Raw genomic sequence first — 15,786 nt, forward strand, 5'->3', positions numbered from 1 at the left:
TATGCCATGAAGATGCGATCACAATCCCTTTTTCCACTTTCTTTGTTTCCCAAACTAAAGCATCTGGATGTGACAGTGAATCTAACTTCCTCTGCAGGTTGTTTATGCAGCTCAATCACGAGAGTTCCTCAAATTTGAAATGACACCATTGACATTCTTTTAAGAAGAGTGGCACAGTGAGATATTTATGTATAAAGATTATACACAGGATCTTTATATATGTCTGACAGAAGTTACACTGATAAAAATGATAGTAAATTCTGAACCTATTTCAGCTCCAGTGGATATCGATTTACTTTTAATCTAATCACATTTATTCTGCTTCAAGAAGTTAGCTGAAGCAGGAATCTAACTTTATGACACTCTCATTGAAGTGGGCCTTTATTTATCCTCAGTCTCTGTCACTGAAGTAAATCCTGTGTGTGTCTTTGTCAAGCTGAGCTGCAGAACTCCAGTCTATGCCAGCCTGTCATCCTGCCCCGTTAAGCCATTTAAAGGAGTACAATGCAAACAGAAAAAAACAATAAAGTAAAATCAGAGTTATTAAATTGGATATTGCGGTAATTTATAATCTAACTTCATCTCGATGGATCTGATGGAAATTCATTGTTGAGCCAGAGAGAGCAGAAGCACTCCAGTCATTGAAAAACCAATTGAAATTTATACGAGAGCCTGCTGTATGCAAAAACTGGTGGATGGAGGAATGAGGTGTAGGGAAGCATTAATCTTGATAACGTTATTGTTTTTTCTTCATTTCTAGAATAACAATTGTCTGCTGAATAATGGGATCAAAGTGAGTTTGCTAATAATGTCTGAAGAGGAAGGGGCTTACTGTGTGTCAGTCAAACACTTTCCAATGGTGTCTAACTCAAAAATCTTTTGCTCTGCTCGTTCTGCTTTACACATCAATGGGCACAGTGTCCCTCCAGCCCCTGCCAAGAACACAGTGGGGCAGGATAAAACTCAGCATTGTGCTAAATGCTCTTTAATATATTCACTGTTAAAACTCGGCTAATGACAATTTATAATTACAGCCACATAACAACCGCTCCAACTTCTTTTTTTCATTGTATATTCTCGCTACATCGCACCATTTCACCGTCGGAGCTGATGGGAGATGTCTCTTAAAGGAAACCTTTCTTGCATGCTTGTATAAATTCAGCATTCTCTTTGACTGACATCCAAACATTTCAGGTCATAGAGGTGATATGGTGAAGCTGAGACATGTGGTGGTGGGGGGGTTAAAGCATATCAATGTGACATGGTGTTCATTAACTAATAAATAAGGGGATGGGAGAGTAACAGAAGGACCAGAGGAGGGAGAGTGTTCCTGCCTATCACCCCTGGGGTGATGAGTGGATAGACTTGCCGTCCAGAAACTCTGGCCACTTGCCAATGCTACAATAACTGTACTTGTCCCCGCTCCACCCTGCTGAGAGAACATCCATCTCCCTCCTCTGTCTGACACTCCGTTTATTCCCACATTCATTTGTCATGTCCCCAATCAGCTGGATGAAAAGAAAAGCTATGACTATGATGGATAGTGGTTCTAATTATGACACCCCCCCCCCCCCCCCCCCCCTCTTCCCGTGGAATCAAAAGGAAAAAAGATTGAGACTCATTTTAAGGTGCTATTACCCTTCTTTACCTTTCCTGTTTATCAAAACAGAGAGGTTTAGAGTCCTATCTCTCTGCTGTAGGTCATCTGATAGCAGAGAGACACAGAGGGAGATGTGATGGGGAATGGGGGGGCAGTGGAAGTAACTCTGAACCCAAGACACTTTTGTTTGTTTGCTGTGTTTAAAACAAAGAGTGTATGGCATTGAGAATTCCATCTGAAGGAACTCCCCTCAGAGATTAGTTATTCAAAGGCATGCAAATGACATTGCCATGTGCTGGTTTACAAGGGGATTGTGTTCATTTTGGATCTGCTTAATTGCTTCATTTCTAAAATAACTTCTCTGTTGTTTACCAGTACAATACAGATGAAGGCTGTATGTTGGGGAGCTGCGGCACATTCCATGGGTCTTTTTTCTGGATTCTGAGTGCATTATTTTATTGTTAACTATATTATGTGTTTATCAAATGATCATTGGCCAGCTTTCTTCCCAATAAAATAAAATAAAATAATTAAACTTAAATACAATAACATTTTTTTTTTTTTAAATCATGGACAAACGTTGGTCTACACAAGGATGTGGATGGGAGCACCGGAGCCTATCACACCTGACATTGGGTTAGTGCAGTGGTTCCCAAACTGGGGGTGGGCCCAGAGTTATCACAGTTTGGAAGGGCACAGCAATGCTAAATAAAACTTGGAATTTAGGCATTTTTGACATTTCATTGTTGTGAAATTGGGGTCCTGCAGAATAAATTTGGGAACCACTGGTTTAGTTGGTACAAACAAGGTAAGATTTCTAATGCCTTCATTATCATGCCAACTCTTTGGGGCTGACCAAGTCTTTATAAACCCACATCTCTTTATATGTGACATGCATTTTGCCTACATTTTGCAAAAATTGTAAATTGTCAGGCAGATTCATAAAATGGATACGCTTGATACATTTTCAAGGCACCATAAATTGTACATGCCTATATAGTCCTTTTCAAATACGAGCATCCTTACATTGTTGACTGATATGGTTACACGAAGTTACCTGGTTAAAATCCCATCTGAGTTTTTGGATCATTCCAAGAAATGCACAGCATCCAAGATAGAGACCTGTTGCAGACACTGCAAGAGCTTTAAAAAATACAAATTACCCTTGTACATTTCATATGTTTTCAGCTCTTATTGCCTGGACAGGAATACTCGAGCACAACAGTTCCCATGTACAGTATCTTCCAACAAAATCTGTAATTTTGGTATTCCTGTACATTAAAATAATCTAAATCAGTTAATATTTTTTTTCTATGATAGTTCTGGTTTGGACTTGTCTTCTCATCTGTTAGATTAATATGTATGCAGTCAAACACAGATTCATGTCAAAGTATGTAAATTATACCAGTTTTTTTTTTTTTTTTTTTAAAGGGGTGCTATTATGGTATTTGGAGTTTTCTGAGCTTTCTACAGTGTTACAGTGTTGAATCCTCATCAGACATGTGAACGGCACTGTTTTTTATCACCTAAACGCATGTTTGAGTTTGAGTTTGAGTTCCAGCATGCTCTCCGTTATAATTATTGCGAGTACATCATTAAATAACAAGTCTAAACAGTGAATGAAAAAGTGTTTGGAGTAAAAAGGAAAAATATAGTTTGAATGTAAAACTGTATAAAAATAAAGCAACTAAGAACATTAAACTGGTATTTTTATTTTGTAGAGTTTAAATATAGTAGTAAACCAACCTCAAATTAATAAACGTAAAAAAAAAATGCACTTACGTATGACAACATTTCCAACAAGCTACTCACCAAAATATATGATTTTCCGTTTCTATGAGCATTTCCAAATTCAAGTCAGATAAAAGATAAGAGCATAAATATATGGCATTTGTGCCACTATGCATGAGATTACAAGGAGAAAAAAGGATAGTCATTACACATAATCCCAGGGAGAAAGCCCAGCAGCACTTGTGTCCGAGAAAGTTAATCACCTTGGGTAGGTGCAGAAAGGCTGGAATGAATTACAAGAAAGCAGCATATCTGTTGAAATAAGCCATGCGTGACATGCCTGCACTCCATTTAAACATGCAATGCCAGCAGGCGCCCTGGAACTTAAAAATCATTGAAAAGAATCAATTACTGTAAATTCAACAAGGGCAGTCAAGCATGTAACACATGGCATATCTTTGAGGAGCCTGAAGTAACATTTTAACAATCTATTATGAATTTCTGTAGGGCAGTCAGTATTATTCCTAACTAATATGTGACGTATATATTGCTACAACAATGTCAAATACATTCTGAATGCATCTTTAGTAAAAGACCAATATCAACCCACAAGTGTCAGATTTTCAATATGAGATACAGAAAGGGACATTTTCAGCTGCCTTTACATCTCCAGGACCAAAACTGAGCCAAACATAACAATATGCTAGTTTACTCAATACCACACTCAACTAAGCCGATACATTCATTTTTAATATAGATTTTTTTGTATGTATTATAGGAGGTTGTGAGTGTTATTAAACACCAAAACCACACCATAAAATGACTACAAATCAAAGTCTCAACTGAAAAGTAATGTCAGGCTTTTGGATTGCCGTCTTCAACTAAGCTTTTCAAAAATAACCCCAATATTGCCCAAATATTCTTATTACGCACATCACATAACCTTCTTTGCTTCCAATCAGCCCAGAAGCCCTACTTCGGCTTTATATCAGTAGTAACATGCCTAATCCCATGTTAAACGGAATAACACATAATAAAAGGGAAAAAATAAACATCATCCCACTGTAAAGGCTTAAATCTCTTTTCCATGTTTGCCTGAGTGGACAAGCAATGTTATTTATTGTGAAACAAGGCGGGGACAAGGATCAGGGCCCTTCTTTGAGCACCATCTGAGGACTGAACTGCTGTTTTCACATCATATCCCAGTGTATACAAGCTGTTAAATCGCCTTGGTACGGCCTTGGCCCTTTGTTAACACTTGTATATTAGTCCCTCCCTCGATCAGACATACTTACAAATATTGATCTCGACACATTTCTGACATTGTCCTTATTGCTTGGACAGCAACCTTGAAAAAAATAAGGGCTAATACAGAAGAGGATTTCCTGTCCAGTTCTCTGTGTCATGGGATGAAACCCCCTCACCTCCCCCTACCTCTTCTTCCCTGCTCATGTGATGCTTATGCTGGCTGTTCCTGTTTGAGGGGCATTGCTTGATCATTCATTATTAGCTCATGTCTGTCAAACCAAACAATGAATAGACTGCTCAAAATGGATGACTATATAGAAGTGCATATGAGCAAAAAGGCTTTCATTTAGTGCCCTACACTCCATGTAAGAGGTGACAGTCATGATGGATATGACACTATACCCCAGATTTATCTTGGAAATGGAATAATTATGCACTTAATGCATGACTGGTGGTCTGCATTCATACTGATAGCTAACAGGGCAGGCAGCAGGATAAGCAGAGGGGGTTGAACGACAAAGTCCATGAGGCCTTAAAGCGTCCAGCCACATTGGAAATCTTATAACTACCAGAAAACACTGTACATTTACTTTAGTCAAGGTTAAGATACAAGTCTTCTTGTGCCAGCTAACACACTGACAGTGTTACCTCCACAGGGACACCTGGCTCATTGCAAGGTGACCTCAAATTGGCTAATGGTGACTAATACCCCTGCAAAGGGTAGCTAAGGGTCATAACAAGCCACAGCACTTGAAGGGGAATAATACTGACACACTGATCAATATTCTGCACATATTACACATTCTTCCATCTTTCTTTGTTCCTCTCATAAGATCAGACAGGGAGAAGCCTAATGCAGAAATAATGTAGATTTTCATCCAATCTCCCATGAAGGCAGTGCACAAACACCTGACATGTAAAGGCTCGATGCTTCGAGAGAATGACTCTCTCAGCATAGATGCTCTGTTTTGGAAACACAACATACGGCTTTACAAACAGCACTGACTTTATAATTGAATGTGTATTTCACAGGCATCAAAAGGATCTCTATAATGCAGTGGAGCCCTAACTCCAGTCAGGGTGGAGGAGAAGAGGACGGAGTGCCTGAGTGTTGCTACTGAGTGTTTTAACAAAAAATCCTTCCCTCACAGAGGTATTGCAGATATTCGTCATCCACGTGTCAATTGTGCACGTTCCACATGCTGCTGGCACCACTTGGCTGCTCACTTCCTGATTGCATGAATAGTCCAAGTGACACAGTGGACTGCATCCAATTCCACACCTGCTCAGACATCCCAAGGCGTGGGGGGAAGAGGTGGTACAGGCTATGACACTTAAGGTTTTTGTATGGAAGCATGCATATGTATGTTGTTAAAAATACTTACATAAGCATTGATGAACAACATCAGCGTGAAAATGAGAAAAGCTTGGAAATTAATCATGCGGGAAAAGGGTCATCAGAGTGCCTAAGAGCTCATATTAGCTAAATCTTCTGTGTTTTTACACCTCAAAGACAGCTACTTTGTAATTCAAGTAATTGTCATCATTAGCCTTGCATTTTTTTTAAAATAAGAAATTCCCAGAGGCAGTGTATGATTACATTGTTCTGCTCAGACAAATTTAAAAAGCCACAAATCCACCCTGGTGTAAAGCAATGTACAACAAATGTTACAATGCCAAATTCCAGGTACAGGATAAAGAGCAGCAGCTGAATGTGAAAAGGGTTCAAATCCATCTGGCGGATTCCGATTCATTTGTGTTCCTGTGGGGTTTTTTTTACAGCATGCGGAGGTGGTGAGCTGTTATGCCTTTGATCAGCTAATGGAGACAATGCAGCTCTCCCCAGTCCTGTGGCACAGGGGTTTACCTGCCTCTAAGTCAGGTATCACAGCCGGGGACCGAGAACCTTAAAGAAGCTTTAACCCTACTCTGGATCAGGCTGACATGATTCATGTGGGCTGGGTGTGGATTTGAGTTCCTGCTCTTGCACAGTGTCTTTCATGTCAGTATGTTTATGGGAATATGGAAATGGGTTTTGTGTGCTCGTGGGTGTTCCTTAAAGCAGCGATACGACCTCAGGCTAGTCTTGATCCCTGACGAGTCAGAATCTACCTCTCGATGAATCTCATGTAGCACACTTAATACCCTTAGGAACATGGTGCACGAGGCCCCCTCATCTTGGTAACAGAAAGGAATTTGAGAGCAGATTAATATTATGAACAGTAATATTCCCCCGGCGGCATCTGCATGCTCCAGGGATTACAGGGCTCTGGGGTGATTACCGGCAGGGGAAGTGGGGCTACAAGTCCAAAAAACTTTTCATCTTTACCCCGGGCACAAGAGCACACACATGAAAAGACATATAAATATGTAATAATAAAACTTGTGTACACGTTTGTCAAAATATGCGCCTTGTTAAGTTTAAGTAGAAAAGTAATTCCTATCAGCATTGGCATGATGGGGTACATTTTCTTTTTAAATTAAATCCCCCTTTGAAAGGCAGTAATTAAATAGATATTATGAAACAACAGTTTGTCATAATGAGATTGACAATAAAACAAAACTGAAATAATTCTTCATCAACAAATTAAAACTAGACTGTGAAAGGTGGCATTAATCATTCACAGCCTGCAACAATCTGCAAGATCACACACTACAATCTACCACCTTCTCCTGAAAGTAAAACTATATCCTGTGCAGCATAACGTTTTCTTTGTTCAGAATGCAATTTACTGACTCGATTTTACTTTCAGCCTGTGTTCTGCATTGCTGTCGATAACAACTGTCTCGCTCCTCCCCAGGATTTTAGTTAAACATTACAATCCTACGGTAATAGACACTTTAGGATCTCTTCAGAGGACAAATGTAAATATAATTTTGGTGAATTAGAGAGTTTTTACAGCCTCTGAATGAATCCTAGCTCTGTCAGTCAGAACTACAGCAAAGCAGAATGTCACAGACACTATGTGAAGTTAAGTCTTTTTTTCTTTTAATCTCCTCTCGTTACATGTGAAATACCTACAAAAAATGGTTAAAAGTTATTTTTTCAAGTTTTCCTTCCTGCATAAATGCTGCTTAAGTGTATCATCATCTGAACATCAATTTATGTTATTAAAATGTTGATATTATAAGTCTCCATATTTGTTTTTAATGCAATAATCCAAAGATAAAAGATGACCAAGGCTAAAGAGGCTAAAGGCTAAAGACCCAAAAGAAATAATGCAGTCTAGTTAATAAAAATACATGATTATAAACATGAATGGTTATGGCTTACTTAAATCGCATAGTTGGATAGTGTTATCTCTGGGAACTATGTGCAATTGTAGAGGACTGCATATCTGTTCATTTGCATTTAAAAAGGGACACATGCAGGCGCTAAGAACCTTGGAGACAGATACCTCTGCGGAGTTATAAAACAGCTCTGCACGTAACCCAGAAGTGAAAGAACAATTTTTATTTCTGGGGTCAGATGTGCATCCCACGGTTCAAAGTGTCGATTGGTTAAAACTGTGTGTGTAATTGTGCTATTCACTTTGCCCCACCTTCCTCTTTAAAAAGGAATTGTGGCTCATTAATGGAACCACTTGGGAATGACTTTTACTGCAACGTGGAAACTCTGATGAGCAGCATTTCCCATGCTGCCTGTTGGAGCAGTAGTTCAGAGGTCCTGTGGGTGTTATTCAAAGGTATTAACAAATAATTTAATTGCCCATTTTCATTAGAAGACTTGCAACGACATTTTAGAAAAAGTACCAATGGCAACTAGTCAAAAAAGCAGTCATATATTTTGCAGAATTAAATGAGCTAGAATTAGAAATAGAATAGATTAAACTTAGAATAGATTCTTTTAAAACAACTGAAACAGCTTAAAGTAGGGAGAACATTGTTATAATGTACAAAGTATGAATTTCTGAACTACTTTACCACTTCACAGTCGCCAGTTTCTGAGACTACTTAATCCAATTTTTATCTTTGTGATGTGTAAGGATATTATTAGTTTAGTACATTAGGAAAGGCTGCCTACAAGGCGAAAGGTTACAGCAAATAATCTCCCAAAGGATGGCTTTAGAAATCCCTCAGGGTTCAGTGTCCAGCCCACTATATATATCACTTTTCAGTGAGGACTGAGGGTCTATCAGGCTTAAGGCCCTGCTTACTCTGAGCCGCATTATTCCCCCTTCCCACCAGGCTGACGCCAGGCCACGCGTGCAAAGCAAGCCAAGGAAATAGCCTGCAGGACTTATTCTGTGAGGGAAGACACAGCAATTTCCTCAGCACCTTTTGCATGAAGGGAGCACACAGTCTCCATGGCCATGTGCAACCAATAAGTTGATCTAATGAAGGCCCATGCCGTGCAGGCAAAAGACCAGGATGAAGTGGGCCTCACATGTCAGAAATTTTCCGGAGGAAAGTGGTCTGACATGCTGTTTTGCTGCTAGGTGTTGGTGTGAAAGAGAAGAAAACGACCCTGTTTCCATTTAGAGTTGAGACGGAATCAGGGATCACCTGAGATTGTGCACATTTGTGAGGGAAAACAGCAGGATATTTCCTTTCTTTAGATTCCAGTGTTGACTTTGTATATTCCACAAGCTCTCAGGGATTGAGTAGAGGAAGGAAGGTGAGGGGCACTGTGGTTAGCCTCCATGCAGAGTCTGAGTTTGTCAGCAGCTCATAAGCTTGGAGTTCAAAGCAATCTGATAGAAAATCTGTCTTGGCAGCGGTTTCCTCCCGTGCGTTTGCCAGAACTGCTTCCGTCAGACTGCACCCAGTGGTCATCAATTAGAAAACTGAAGGGTGCTATCCACACACTACTGTAACAGTCACTATTTAGGTATTAGTTGTGCAGACAGTAATTCAGGTAATATTATAGGCTTACACATACATGACTACAAGGTACATTTCACATGATAGATATTTTTCACAGTTCATAATTTATTGCTTCTATGTTTGAACTTCTGTATTTAAAACCTGTTCAGTGTGAAATGAAGTAGACAGAGTCAACAACTTTGCTCAGTGTGGCTTCTCATTTGCAAGAAGACAATGATTAAGTTTATAGTTTTCACATCACATATTCAATGATAAATAAATTTTGTTGTCATGCAAATGACTCAAAGTTTAATGGTGCAGAAGAAAGCCTGAATGAAAAAAAAAAGTTTTTAACAAGCTAAAGAAAAGATGAAATATATTTGAATCAGTGAATAAAATGTCATACCCACATAGCTAGTTACAGTGTTGCCTGTTCTACCGTGTTGACAAAGAGTTTAGTTTCCACAATGCCAACAGATGTACAGATTAATGTAAAATGTGTGAAAAGGTCTCTGAAAATGGTTAACTACTAAAAATCCCCCCCCTCCTCCACCTCTACAGCTGCCCTTAACGCTACATGTAGCAAATACACTCCAATGCCCCCAAGACAGTGATGGCACAAAAAACTGTTTTCAGGCTAAAGCTTCTTAAAACCTGCAGGTGACAGTCAAAATTTGTAACTTGATGGCGAACACAGAAACTTGTTCAGCTGCTACATATCCTGACATTCCCTTTGGGAATATGTGGAAAGCGTACTTAACTTAAAATTTGAGTGACTTAAAGCCACCAAAAGATTAGACATGTCATTCCATATGAATGGCAATTTCTATGTATGCTACGATGTCTCCTTTTGCCAAAGAAAACGAGTTTCACAACTTCATATTGGTTGCCATATGAAGTTGAAAGGTGATTTATGTAACCCTATGTGTGCTGCTCCACAATAAATGAGTATAGTTTATTTAAACTTCATATTCACATTTAATCTAGTAAAAAAAAAAAAGTAAAATCTAAAATCTATTCAAGAAAAGAAATTGTACATCTGTTTTTGTGTGGTATAATTTAAAACACAAAGATCCAGTAAGGCTCAAATGTGTGTCTGCATTTTGCAAATAGCTTTTTAATAATACACAGGATTTCAAGTCTGCAATAATAGCATGTGGGAAATTATACAAAGCCAAATGATCTTTTGACCTTTTATCTAAGTATAATTTAAAGTCTTATGTGAGGAAACATCCCTATTCATAATACTTGAAATACATCATTATTGGAATAATGCGTTGGATGAATTACTTTGCCAACACCAGGCGCCTGGGGGGTGACCTGTGACAATTCCATACAACACCTATCCAGAGCCGAAGGAATTCATTTTCATTTCCCACTGGCTGTCTTAATCACCATGTCTCAGTGTGACAAAGAGTTCACTCCAGCAGCTCGCATATCAAGAATGGGACTCTAAATTGATTTCACTGCTATCCAGTAGTCTATTTTATGAGTAGCAACAGGGATTTTAAGGACATTTAGAAAGCTTTCTTGATCAAAACAGCATCAGCTTTCATGACTCTTTGTAACTTCCTGTTAGTTAAGGATAGGACATTGTGAGGAAAGGATTTTAGAAAGTAAAAAAGGTGAAAATCAACATCTCATAGAGTATACAATGACTAACTTCTACAATATGTCATACTATATCAGATGTGTGGGTGGATATTCTGAAAGGATTAACATATAGGACACACCATAGAAAAACCATCTGTTACAGCTCAGTATCCTATCTAATCCGATGATCTTCAATTGACACATTTCAAATAAGCAATGAGATATGAAGATTAAAAAATAAAAAGATCCAACTGTGCAAGAACATTACACATTATAAAGATTTTTGTAGTTTTATCTTAATATGGTTGGAGAATATAATTTCAGAAAGCATTATCCGCTTTTAAATTTAGTAAATAATGGCTCTTAACATCAGCAAAAATTATGAAAGATGAACTTTATGGTTCAGGTTGTTTCAATGACAATAGTTCTGGGGTTTAGATGTGGATGGAAACTGTGAGTAGCAGTAAAAGGAGTGCTATAAGCGTGAGAGCAGGGATGCTGTTGAAATCAATACAGCATCACATTTGCAATGCTTTGATCATGTACAGCACGACCAGGAGATTAAGTAATACAGATTCTCCCTGACAGGCCGATCATTAACTCTAGTTTGCAATCTGTCTGTGCGTCCATTCACCCTGTCTAACGCCTTGGGAAAGACAAGTGTTCTACATAAGTGAATTTAGGAGGGCACATGTAAGACAGTGACCACAGCAGGCGGAATAGTGTACTGAGTGAGTTTTGTCCGTGTAAATCATTATCTGATTTCAATAACAACTATTGGCAGGGGACATTTAAGTAAAGGAAAGGGTGCATGTGAAATCCCATGCTGCAAGAAAAACATTAAAATCATAGTCAGTGAGGATAAATAAAAATTTGACCTTTGCCCTGTGTTAGCATGGTCAGTATGGTCCAGTTATTCTCTAACTCCCAGTTTTCTCACCTTCGCCCTCCAATCTTGTCAAAGGTCTTTCAGCTTTTCTGATTTTCGTTCTGATCCAAGGACACAAAGTTCTTTTTCAAATGCCTCTCATATTCTTAATGCTCTACATAAGACATTTTTGGCCACAGTCTGCCCCCACATGCCCAGTCTCAACACAACACAAACACTCACAAATGAAATACAGGATAAAATCGGGTCTCAATATGGCCCAGTTATGGAAATCACTGTCCCTGATACATTACAAAGATCTAATATATAATATAGTGGATTATGCTCAGATATCAGCTCTTACTTATTACTGTGATAGGAAAAAAAATACCTGCCCTCTATCCCTGTAGGATCAGCGGATTAATCTTGGTAAGACGTAACACACACAGATGGTCAGACAGGAAAAATTAGAAAAATATGCAATGTGAATACATTTGTCTTGTGTAATTTCAAATATGATTCATCTATCAAAGAGATAATGGCTTGATGCATTGGTGTACTTAGCAAAGAGACAAAGTTAATTTCTTTATAGGCCGAATATTTCCACCAAGATCCCCCTGTAATAAAAGTCGTTCTTCTGGGAGTATTATATAAATTAAATGTAAGCCATCTATCTGGTTTGCATAGTAATGGCGATTGGGCATGCATGTGCACTGATTCATTTCAAGATGCATGTCAGTGCTGCCAAACAATGCAGTCAGGAAGATATGTGAGCATGCATTGTGTCATTTTATGTAGCAACATATGAACAACAAAGACTAACAAAGAACGGAAACCTGGCGATTGTTTCGTTTCTTCCTCTCTTTTTATAGTAAGATTTTTTTAGCCAAAGAACCCATTGATGATTCCATATTGCACTAATAAGTTAGTTGGTTATTAGGATGTAGACAGAAATGTGATATGGTCATCTGGAACAGCATGAACACAAGTCCCAAATGGCTACTGGGCCTCAACTTCCTGCCAAAAGGTCTTTTTCAATATCCTGCAAACACGGACAGCAGTGACATGCATGCTATCCGGTATGTAAAACACAGGGGGTCTGTTGGCTACAGATGCAGCCTGACAACAAGACTCAGATCACAGGTGGCAGCAATAGAAGGAGGCACAGCTTCCGTGATCAGAACACTGGCTCATACATTGACACACCTCTCCTATCGCACTATACAACAAAGCTCTTTTTATGCAATGCTATGTAGAAACTCCTTGCTACTGCACATATGTTATTCCTTTGCTGTTTGCCCAGTAAAAGTTATATGCTAAATTTGTTTGTATTATGAAAGGCTGATCAGGGGATATTGTTTTTTAGGAGGCCTAAAAGTACTGACCAGACAAGCAGTAATTCAACTATGTGTTACCAATAAGGTAGCATGGGGTTGAACTTAAGAAAGAAATAAACAAAACTTAATTGAATCATGCTCCTTCATGCTTAGAGGTGACATCATGCTTGTTATTGGCAGAGAATAGGAAATTCACTTTTGTCTGGAATTTGTGATGGTTGGCACAAACCATAACAGTGAATGACCTATTTGAGCTTTGAAGGCATTACTGTTATCTTCCAGGAAGCAGGTTTGGTTAAGTGACTGGGGATTTGTTTGATCCATTTTCAAGGTGACTGATGTCTAAATTTGGGAGGAAAAAGCAAAAGGAAAAAGTTAATAAAGTCCAGTTGTTGAGGTTTGCTGCGAGACACCCTTCAACATTATCTTCTGTCTCTTAGTCCACTTGTGTGTGTGTGTGTGTGTGTGTGTGTGTGTGCTCACTAATCAGGTTGAAGTTTGTTACCTGGGAAAATTGTTTTTTTTTTTTTCATTAATAAAAGGCTTGTCAAGTCTGACAGACTTCAGTGGATAATGCTGCAGCATTTTCCCCATTATGTACTGATATCAAATACCTGACTTTAACACTGTTCTTATTTGGCAAATACTGATACTGCATGATAATAAAACATGTTAAAAAAGAGGCTAAGCCGTTTTAAAAGAGCCAGAAAAGCTGCTGCCAGGCCTGGCCGTCGCCTTGTTTTAATGAGTGAAAGAAATCAGAGCTGATGAATATGATTTCCCAAAGGGTCTCTGTTGTTTTGGCAACACAATTCTCTTTCCCATTTAATAGATAATTACTTACGTTTTGATTGTGTTTTTCTTGGTTTTAATTACTCTCCAAGTGTAAAAAAGAAATGACATTTACATTAAAGAAACAGTCATAATATGTGAGTTATGGATGATGTAGTACTCTCAGATTATAAGTGAAAATATTTTCATATGAATATTCCAGTACAGGAGGAAATATTGTCGCAAAATGATAATTGTCTTTAGATTTGCTAATTTACATACTGATAGCAAGCACTGTAAGGATAAGACTCCAACACTGACAAGTGAAAACAGCTCTTAAAACTATGAAAAGCTTTATGCAGATGGCAACATTACTCTCCTTTCACTCACTTGCATCACACAACATTTCATTTTCAAGCAACAATCCAGGTAGTCGTGTTTTTGACTTATCATGACTATCCATTTACCGTCACGGCCAAATCAGATCGTCACTAAAATATTCATCCCCAAGTGTCAGCCTGCGTGCAACAAACAAGAACCATGGCACTCCAAAATACTGCTGTAAATATTTCAAAATTACTAAAAGCAATCCAAGGTAGACATTCATATTTCATGCGCATGTCCTCGCACCTCAAGATATCTTTGAGAGTCATTTGTCTTTGATGTGAAAGAGGCATCAATATTTGAATTTCTTAAAACATTGCACAAACAGGCCGATAAGATATCCATTGAGACAGACCAGTTTAACAAATGAGCTGCTTAACAGGCCTGAGTGGGAAAATGAGTCTAAAATATGAGTAAACATTCAAGAAAAAATAAGAGAGAAGTAATGGGAGGGATACAGAGTACAAAGATATAAATTCAGAAACTGAGATATAACTGTAACAGATATAGCTTTGGAAAGTCGAAGGAGAAAGATGAACACACTGCTGAAAAACACACACACACACACAGTGAAGTTCTGAAGTGGGGTCAACCCTCCCCTCGTGCTTATTTCCATCTGCTGTTGCCAGCCTCTGCCACAGAGTGGTGCCAACGCTGCTGTCTTGGAGTGAGTCAGGGCCAGCCCCGTGTCCCATAAACACACACAAATCATTTACATGCTGTACTCATCAAAGGCAAGTCTTCCTCATCTCCGCCGGGACTTGCTGCTGATCTGAGCTTCCAATATTGCATCTCAGAGCGTTGCGGCTAACCTTTGCAACTGCCAAGAATGTGATTAATTTTTTAAATACAGCTGTTGACCTATTATTGAGATGGAGAGGAGCCACGCGAGACACTCATCCCCTCTCCTCTGTATAATGGAATGCATTATTGCATCAGTGTTTACAAGGCGCGCTAAAAGAGAAACAGAATGAGGGAGAAAGCATTAAATAAAGCAATTCGCCTAATGTCGCTTTGGGCCTTGTGAGCACACAAAATGTCAATCAAAACTCGCACTTCTTTGATTCATTGCAGTTTGCTCTGGCAGTTGCATCTGAGAGAGGAGTGGTGACACAATGTGGAACAATAATTACCCTGCAGTGTTAAAGTCCTCCAGTGTCTTGGTGCATTCATAAATAAAATATGTTCAAGATAATGGATTTGTGTTCAATAATTCATCGTCAGAATGTTTCAATCTGAGTGATATAATATGTGTCACAGTATTCTGTAACACAGTGCTTAGCCAAATTAAGTTATCTTGAAGCAGATTTATTGACAGGGCTGTTTCTGTATTCATTTACTCAGCAACCATTGCCTAATTACTCCTGCAAAGCAATAAAAACAAACAATGCCAATACACTGATTCTAAACCATTCAATGTCAGTATTAACTACACATCCTGGTTAACT

Source organism: Telmatherina bonti (genome assembly GCF_933228915.1).
Source record: "Telmatherina bonti genome assembly, chromosome: 1".
In the NCBI taxonomy this organism is placed as follows: domain Eukaryota; kingdom Metazoa; phylum Chordata; class Actinopteri; order Atheriniformes; family Telmatherinidae; genus Telmatherina; species Telmatherina bonti.